The sequence below is a fragment of the Saimiri boliviensis genome, chromosome 2, assembly GCF_048565385.1.
Source record: "Saimiri boliviensis isolate mSaiBol1 chromosome 2, mSaiBol1.pri, whole genome shotgun sequence".
NCBI classification, from domain to species: Eukaryota; Metazoa; Chordata; class Mammalia; order Primates; family Cebidae; genus Saimiri; species Saimiri boliviensis.
In genome coordinates this window covers 237,849,432-237,859,426 of record NC_133450.1, presented here as the reverse complement: position 1 = coordinate 237,859,426, position 9,995 = coordinate 237,849,432, and positions in this window count along the sequence as shown.

Sequence of the window (9,995 nt, the reverse complement as noted above, 5' to 3'; positions counted from 1 at the left end):
TGAACACTTTCCCCAAGAACAGAATGGAAGTAAAAAATATCCACTCTTAGTACTTGTATTCAGCTTTGTATTTAGCCAGTGTAATAAGGCAAAAAAAAAAAAAAAAAAAAAAAAAAAAAAAATTAAAAAATACAGTTTAGCTGACACTCACAGATGGCATTATTATATTTGTATAAATTCCTCAAGAATCTACTAAAGAGCTACTGGAACTATTTTGAGCAAAGACCTGGAGCATGAATTAGTTTTGTGTGTAATGGCCAAAGGAAGAGACAAAGAAAAAGGGATAAGACTGGAAATATTGGCAAAAGCCAGTTTATCAAGGTTACAGAATACAAGATCAATACTAAAAAGTCTACTGGGCAGGGTGCAGTGGCTCATGCCTGTAATCCCAGCACTTTGGTAGGCCCAGCCAGGTGGACCTTTTGAGGTCAGGAATTTGATATCAGCCTGGCCAACATGGTGAAACCCTGTCTCTATTAGAAATACAAAAATTAGCTGGGCGCGGTGGCTCAAGCCTGTAATCCCAGCACTTTGGGAGGCTGAGGCGGGTGGATCACGAGGTCAAGAGATCGAGACCATCCTGGTCAACATGGTGAAACCCCGTCTCTACTAAAAATACAAAAAAGTAGCTGGGCATGGTGGTGCGTGCCTGTAATCCCAGCTACTCAGGAGGCTGAGGCAGGAGAATTGCTTGAACCCAGGAGGCAGAGGTTGTAGTGAGCCGGGATCGTGCCATTGCAGTCCAGCCTGGGTAACAAGAGTGAAACTCCGTCTCAAAAAAAAAAAAAAAGAAAAAAAAAGAAACACAAAAATTAGCCAGGTGTGGTGGCACGTGCCTGTAATCCCAGCTACTCAGGAGGCTGAGGCAGGAGAATTGCTTGAACCCAGGAGACAGAGGTTGCAGTGAGCTGAGATTGTGCCACTGTACTCCAGCCTGGGCAAGTTCAGTCTCACTCTGAACTCCATTCAGATGGAGTTCAGAGTGAGATTCCATCTGAAAAAAAAAAAAAAAAAAAAGGCAATTATATTTCTATATTGTATTTCTAGCAATGAACAAATGGAAAATTAAATTATAAAGCAATACTTTTTACAAAGCATGATAAAGATGAAATATTTAGCGATAAAGTTAACAAAAATATTTGCAAAGCTTATACCCTAAAAACTACCAAAACTGTTGAGAGAAATTAAAGAAGACTTAAAATGGAAAGCTAAAGTGTGTTTATGAACTGGAAGAGTCACTATTTTTAAGATTTTATTTCCCCTAAAACCAATCTATTCATTTGTTGCAATTTCAGTCTTAGCAATATTTTTGATAGAAATTGACAGAGATACAAAGGACCTAGAACATCCAAAACAAATAATTTTCAAAAAGAACTAACTTGGAGGACTATGCTGATTGATTTCAAGAATCCATATAAAGTTTTAAAGACTTCTTAGTAGCTAGGTAAACAAAACAGTGTAGTAGATAACGAAAAATTGAACGGAATGGAATATTCAGAAATTAATTCACATACATATGGTTAATTGAGTTTTAACAAATGTATGAAGGCATCCCAATATGGAAAAGGAATGTCTGTTCAACAAATGGTGCGGGAAAACTAGACATCTGCCTAGGGGCAAAAAAGCGAATCTTGACTCTTAACTCATACCATATACAAAAACGAAGACCAAAGGGATTCAAGACCTAAACTTAAAGCAATACATTTTCTAGAAGAAAACATAGGAGAAAATCTTAATAAACTTGTATAGGCAAAGACTTCTTAAACTGAACACAAAAAGAACAAAACATAAAATAAAAAATTGGCAAGTTGGACTTCAAAATAAATTGTTTTGTAAGTTTCCAATAAAAAAGTTAAAAGGTAAGCCACAGGAAAGCTATAAACCGACAGATAGAAGAAGATAAATGAATCTCAAATAGGATAAATCTAAAGAAATCCACACCAACCAAGACATCTTACATTTAACCTTACAAAAATTACAAAGACAATATCTTTTTTTTTTTTTTAAAGTCAGAGAAATGGCACATTCTCTACAAAGAAGCACCAATTCAAATAACAGCAGATTCCTCATCTGAAACCATGGAGTTCAGAAGGAAGTGGTGCAACAATTTTCAAGTGAAAGAAAAGAGCTGTCAACCCCAAATCCTATATTTAGTGAAACTATCTTTCATGAGTGAAGAGGAAATAAAGACACTCTCAGATGATCAAACACTGACAGATTTTTTTTTTTGCTAAAACATCCACTCTTTAAAAAATGGCAAATTAAGAAAATAATAACAAGAATACCTTTAAAAAGGAAAGAACAACAACAGAATAGATAAAAATTAAAAAGGCAAAAATAGAAGTAAATGAAATAGTTAAAAACAGAAGTAAATTATTCACAAGAGTTTCTTAATTATATTTTGTGGTTGAAACAAAATTAATAGTACCCTCAGATGTGGTGCTCAATATATGAAGAGGAAATAATTAGGAACATTCTCTTTTGAAAGTTGAGAGTATAAAGGAAGTCTAAGTAGAAGTAAGATTTCTAGACATTACTCAGATTGGTAAAACATTTGCACCACTAGATTGCAATAAATAATGTATGTACATGGTAATATCTAGAACAACCACTAAGCACACTATACAGAGCTATATTATTTAAAATCATTAAAAATAAATCAGAATGGAACTCTCAAAAATGTTCAAGTAATGCACAGAAAGGCAAAAAAAAATAGCAGAATAAAAAGTCAAATGGAACAAATAGAAAATAATAATAAAGTAACAGACGTAATCCCTGACATGTCAATAATTGCTATAAATATAAATGGTCTAAATACATCAATTAAAAGCCAGAGACTGGCAGTGTAAATAAAACATGCCATGCTTCAACTATAGGCTGTCATCAAAAGACTCACTTCAAACATAATTATATAGATAAGTGAAAGTAAAAGGATGGAAAGAGAGATAGGCATTGCAAGCATTAATTTAAGAAAAAAGAGTAAGTGGCTACATTAATATCATATAAAGTAGAATTTAGAGCAAAGAAAACTGGGAACAAAGAAGGGCATAATGATAGAAGTATCATTTGATGAGGAAGATAGAGAAATCCTAATTTTTACACACTAAACAACAGAGCTTCAAAGCACGTGAAGAAAAACCTGAAAAGCTGAAGTGAGAGACAAACCCACAATTATGGTAAAGACTTAAACACATAGCTCTTAGCAACTGAAAGAATAGCCACTGAACAACAGAAGAATGCACATTCTTTTCAAGTAGCCATGACATTTACCAAGATAGGCTCTATCTTGGGCCATAAAACAAAGCTTAACAAATTAAAAAAAAAATTGAAATTATACAAGAAATGTTCTCTGACCATGCTGATTTAATCAATGGTCAGTAATTTAATCAGTGATCACTTAGAAATTGATAAGGTGAACACAAAGGAAATATCTCCAAACACTTGGAAAGTAAACAACACACTTCTAAATAATCTATGGAAGCCAAAAGGAGGTCTCAAAAAAGTCAATAATAAATAGAACTGAGTAAAAATTAAAATACATATCAGAGTTTGTGGTCTGCAGCAAAAGCTATGCTGAGAGGGAAATTTATAGCACTAAATGCTTATAATAAAATAGGAAATTCTCAAAACCATAATCTGTATTTCTAATAGACTGAATGTTTGTGTCTCTTCAAAATTCATATGCTGAACTCGTAACTCTCAATGTGATGCTATTAGGAGATGTGATCATTGTGAGGTGATTAGTTCAGGAGGGTAGGACCCTCATGAATGTGACTCCTGCCCTTATAAAAGAAAACGGAGAGTTCTCTTGCCTCTTCCCATTGTGTGAGAATACAATGAGAAGATGGCAGTCTATGAATTAGGAAGTGGGACCTCACCAGACACTGAATCTGCCAGCACCTTGATCTTGGACTTCCCTGCTTCCAGAGCTGTGAGAAATAAATGTTTCTTGTTTCAGCTACTCTGTCTATGGTATTTTTGTTATAGGACCCTGAACAGACTAAGACAACATTCATACCTTAAGAAATCAGAAAAAGAATGGCAAAATATCCCACAGCAATCTGAAGGAAGGAGATAATTAAGATAAGGCAGAAATTGGTGCAATTGGAAAGAGAAAGGCAATATATAAAATTAATTTTTATAAATTATTAAAGTTGATAATCTTCTAAAAAAACTAATAAAGAGAAGACTTAAATCACCAACATCAGGAAGACCCAAATCACCAATACCAAGAGGGAATATCCTATCTGACTCTGCAACCATTTAAAATATAATAGGGAATACTGTAAACAACTCTATGCTCATAAATTTGATAACTTAGAATAAATGGACCAATTTCTCAAATATCACAAGTAATCAAAATTCAACCAAGATGAATAAGACAAACTGAATAGTTCTATTGCCATTAAATAACTCAAATAGGTAATTTAAAATCTCTAAGAAATCTTCAGGCCAAGATGGTTCATTGGAAAATTCTAGCCAACACTTAATAAAGAATTGGCACCATTTCTACATAATTCCTTTCAGAAAATGAAAGAGGAAGCAATACTTCCTAACTCATTCTATGAAGACAGCATTATCCTGATACCAAAACCAGACAGAGACATTACAAGAAAAGAAAATCACAGACCGATATCTCTCATGAACTTACATTTAAAACGTCCTCAATGAAATACAAGGAAATAAAATCCAGCAGTATAAAACAAATTACACTGTGATCAAGTAGGATTTATTCCAGAAATATAAAACTGGTTCAATATTTAAAAATCAATCACGTCATTAGAGAAATGCAAATTAAAACCACAGTTTAGAATGGTGATCATTAAAAAGTCAGAAAACATGATGCTGGAGAGCATGTGGAGAAACATGAGCATGTGAACACTTTTACACTGTTGGTGGGAATGTAAATTAGTTCAACCATTGTTGAAGATAGTGTGTTGATTCCTCAAGGATCTAGAACCAGAAATACCATTTGACCCAGCAATCCCGTTCCTGGGTATATACCCAAAGGATTAGAAATAATTCTACTATAAAGACACACGCACACGTATGTTTATTGTGGCACTGTTCACAATAGCAAAGACTTGGAACCAACCCAAATGCCCATCAATGATAGACTGGATAAAGAAAATGTGGCACATATACACCATGGAATACTATGCAGCCATAAAAAAGGATGAGTTCGTATCTTTTGCAGGGACATGGATGAGTCTGGAAACCATCATTCTCAGCAAACTAACAGGTTGCCTGGGGTTAGGGCTGGGGATAATAGGGGTGCCATGGGGGAACCTTTGGAGATGGCACAGTTAAAGATCTTGATTCTGGTGATGGTTACGTAAAGCTACACATGACCCAACTGCACAGAGCTGTACTGACAGACACATATGAATTAGGGCACGTACAACGGGAGAAATCTGAATAGGTTCCATGGATTCTGCCAATGTCAGCTTCCTCGTTTTGGTATCGTACTCCTGTCATGCAATATGTTTTGCATGTGCAATATGGGGGCTTGGGTGAAGAGTGTATAGGACTCCTCATACGTTTTATTTTTTTGCACATTGCTCTGAGTCTACAATTATTTCCAAATAAAAAGTTTAAAAAGGCACCACAGTTTGGAGGAAAAAATCTAAAAGGGATATATTGTCCGAAATATATAAAGAACTCTTAAAACTCAATGGAAGACAAAAAACACAACAAAAGTGGGGCGAAATATTCCAAAGACTCTTCAAAATGAGGATATTCAAACGGTCAATAATCCCGTGATAAGGTGCTTGGCAGTATTCGCTGTGGAAACGCAAATTAAAACTGTAATGAAGTCCCGCTCACCACATTCCACTGGAGTGACTAAAATGAAAGTGATTGACCATGTGTTGAAGAAAACGTGGATCCACTGGAACTCTTACACAGCAGGCAGCAGTATAAAATGCATCCCACTGAGTGAAACATGTTGGTAGTTTCTTATCAAGTTACACACATGCTTACCATAAGCACCATCCAAGGTTATGGCCACACAAGACCTGGCCATAGCAGCTTTAAGTTCCTTTAACTGGAAACAGCCCCCATCTCTAGCAACGGGTGAATGGATAAACAAACTGTGATACATTCATACAACAGAATACTACTCAGCAACGAAAAAGAATGAACTGCTCATAGGCAGAACCACAGGGATAAATTTCAAAATCATTATACTGACCCAAAGAAGCCCAACCTTTAAAATGATACGTGTGGTATGATTCCGTTATGAAACTCTTGAACGAGTGAAATTTGCCAATAGTAACAAAGGGAATTACTGGCTGCCTGGGGCCAGGGCAGGGGGTGAGGTGGGGATTAAGCACCAAGGGACGCGAGGGACGCGAGGGAGGGCTGGGTGTGCTCTATAGTTTCACTATGGTGAGAGTCAAAACACATCGAACTGAATGAACACTGGAAATGGGTGGATTCCACGGTTTAAATCATACTTCAATCAAGTTGATTTTAAAATGCCCTTTTCTAAGGCTGCAATTCAGTCCGGTTAATCACCCCACCGTCCCAGCTTGGGAGCTTAGCATGGCCTGTGCCTTCTCTTCCTGCACAAAGACTTGCATGTGAAAGCTCTTCCTCTGCGTTGCCTCCTTTCGGCAGTACGCAGAAGCCCTCGGAAGCCAACCTGAGCCCCTCTTTGCCCGGGGCTGTTTTCCATCCAGAAGGCCCTTCCCTTTTTGCTCTTGGTCTGCTGAATCCTGCTTTTCCCTTCTAGTCTGTTTCAGGCATTTCCTCCTGCAGGAGCTTTTCCAGGGTTTCCCGGCTCAGTACGGCCTTTGTGAGTCCTTTGAGTCCCTGTGGTGCCACAGTCCCGAACTGCTGTTTGGTCTTTCCAGAAACCCTGGCTCCCTTCTCTTAGGATTCCCTCCAGGGCAGGGACCTCCAGCCCCAGGACTGGCACAGAGCCCCTGAGGCTCCGCCCTCAGGCCCCCCTGCTCAGGGCCTGTCCTAAAACCGCCAGGGCTTCTGCTGCATTTGGGGCAGGCAGCCTGCGTCCAGTCTCGGAGGGGGCGACCCTACCTGTGTTTGGAAATCCAAGCCTGACAGGTGGGGTGGGCCTTGCTCTCAGGGGTTCGGAGCTGATTGGTTAAAAGGTTTTATAAAAGCGTGCTAAATAGACCGTGCAATTGTGAGAGTGAGTTCTCTGGTGGAAATTACCCAGCCATTTGGTTTTTATTTTTGCAAACGTGGCTCCCCCCTTTGGAGCACTCACTCGATACGCCTTCGCTGCCGTGTAAACACCAGGCTTACGGGTAATTGCAGCAGAACACTGTCTCGCTCAGCGAGCCTCTGCAGGGCGTCCCCTCCCCGACTCCTGCGGGGAAACACGCCTAGGCCTTGGGAGCCCCTCGGCACCCACCCGCAAGGCTTCAAGGTCTAAAACATGCCAGTTGGGCGCCCACCGCACAAGACAAAGGCTGGGGCTTGCGGGAGGGGCTTTGTGGGTGGGGAAAGGGAGCGTGCAGCTTCCCGGGGCCTCAGCCTTGGCGTCCTGGCTCCCACATTTCCTGAGTAAGGGAGGTCCTCATCCATCCTTCGGCTCTGCTGTCCCGACTCCAGTCCCCAGGGACAGAACAGGTCCCGGATGGTCTCCAGGCCGACCCCTCCTGGCCGCCACGGGGGGTCCTGCTCCTCCGCGCCACACCTGGACTCTCAGGCCACCACGCACGCGTCCCCCCGGCCATGAGTGTTCCCATTTGGTGCTCAGACTCCTACAGCAACTCCAGTCTCCCTCCGGGAGGACTTTCCCTTGCTGTGTGACGGTCCTGAATCTTCTCAGGGTGCTGTGGGTGCACCCTGGGCCCTCGGCAGACTGGACCATGCTGGAGGGTCAGGGTGAGAGCCCGCTGCAGAGCGCGGGCCCGGGAAACAATGGCACGAGCAGCCGGGCGTAGAGCTGGCCGTTTCAGCCAAAGCCTTCGGCACACGGGCTATTCCCAGAGGGGATCGGGCTGCGGAGTCCAGAGGAGCCCCTTGCCCAGGTTGCTGAGGCCCCGGGAGGGAGGTGGAGGCCACGTGGGGCCAGTGGGGTGGGCAATAACGGCTCCAGGTGGGGCAACACCCTAAGGCCTGGCCGACAGAGCTTGGGGTTGGGGGCTGCACGTGGCTGGGGAGGGGCTCTGAACGGGCCCCGCCTCCCTGCGGACACACAGGCCCATGGAAGCCTGGAAGCGCTTTCAGGCCCTGGGTTCAGCCTCAGCCCAAAGCCCAGAAGCCTCTGTTTTCCTGCCCAGGGCCGCCTCCCCTGCTGCGCCTCAGCCACAGATCCTCACTCCTCCCAGGCGCGGGCTCCGCCCTGGCTGCCTTGCAGCTCAGTGTGGTCCTATCATCTGCAAGGGAAACCGAGCAGCGAGCAGCGGGCTGGGCTGGGAGGATGAGGCCTCCAGGGGAGGACGTCTGAGCCTCCCTCCTGTGCAGCTGCGGAGGAGCCTGGCTCAGCATCAGGTCAGGCGTGGAGGGAGGGAGGGACAGTGAACACTGACCGCCACGAGGTCTCCTCGCGCCTCACCATCCTCATGTGTAAAAAGAGATGGGACTGAACTTCAACTTTTTGAACTTGCAAGGCTGCAGGGGCATTTAGGCATGGCGACGACGTGTGGGAAACTCATCGCTCTGGCTGGATACGGGATAGAAGCGTGTAACTGTCAGAATCATGGGCACCGGATGACCTCTGAGCTAACAGCTCTCCAGCCCAGCCCGGGCCCGGTCTTTCAGGTCAGCCCTGGTGGTGGGCACCTTCTACACCTCTGGAAAGGCCACAGACTGGGAGACTACTGGGGAACACGTCCGCACCCCAGCAACACCAGTCTGAGCTTCCCTAGCCCCCGGGCCCCTGAACTCAGCGACTCTGACCAGCTTGGTTCCTGGCGAGCACTTGCCCTATTTGCTATTTTGCCCCTGGGAACTCCAGTGTTCTGGAATTTTCTTGCAGCCTAAGGAGGGCAGGCATTGGAGAGCAGCCTTGACCCCCGCCGTGGGGAAACTCCCTGATCCTGTTCTTAGAAATGTTGCTGAGGAGCTAAAGGCAAGCGAACTGGAAGGCATGCTGAGGACAGGAGCCGATGTCTTGGCCTCTCAGTAAATGTGGGTGCAATGGTCCCTGGCTTCCCCCTTGGCCACTGTGGATCCATCATTTACGTCATCTGAGCATTCCGAGGGCCCTAAAGGCAGCAGGGTGGAATACTTGTCCTTTGAAACAAATGAGGACATGGGGTCCCAGTGAGGCGGGCCCACTGGAAGCAGACTCTGAGATAAGCCTTTGAGTTCAGTAATTTGTCTGGGAAGGGAGCCCAGGAAATAGCAGCAATGGGTGAGGACGAGGGGCCAGGGCAGCAGTGAAACCTCGGTTCCCCCACTGGAGGGATGAGTCAGTTGCAGAATTTATCCACCACTCCTGTCAGCTGCTGGCTGAGAGCTGTTCCCAAGGCACACCAGTATCCTGGCCCCTCCCCCGTACCTGGTATTGGCAGAGGGCTCTCTGGGAACCGGTTAAAGTCCTCCAGCCAAGAGTCCCAGGTGCCAGGTCGGATGATGACCTAGAGCTGGAAGCAGTGAGTGCTGAGGGGTGGGTGGACAGTCGTGGTGTCTGTGTGAGGACACAGGTAAGTGAGCCCACGTCTTGAGGACATAGGAATCTTGTTCCTTGTCACATCTGCACACCCAGCACTTGGCTTGGCCCAAAGAAGGTGTCCCTCCATTCCAAATGGAACCTGCCTTGGAAGATGCAAACAGGCTGGAGACTCCTGGAATCATCTAGAAGCTTCTTTGCTCACTTATCTGGCTGGGGAGTGGGATGACTCACACAGCTTGGGCTTCCTCACAGCATGGCGGCTTCTATGAGACGCTGCAGGGCTTTGTGGGCAGTGGTGCCATGAACCTATTAGAAGCTGGGCCCTGTGGGAGGAAACGTCACAGAGCCCTCTCCTCCTGCTCTGTCACTCTGTGAGGTCACAAGCCCAGGGACATTCCAGAGT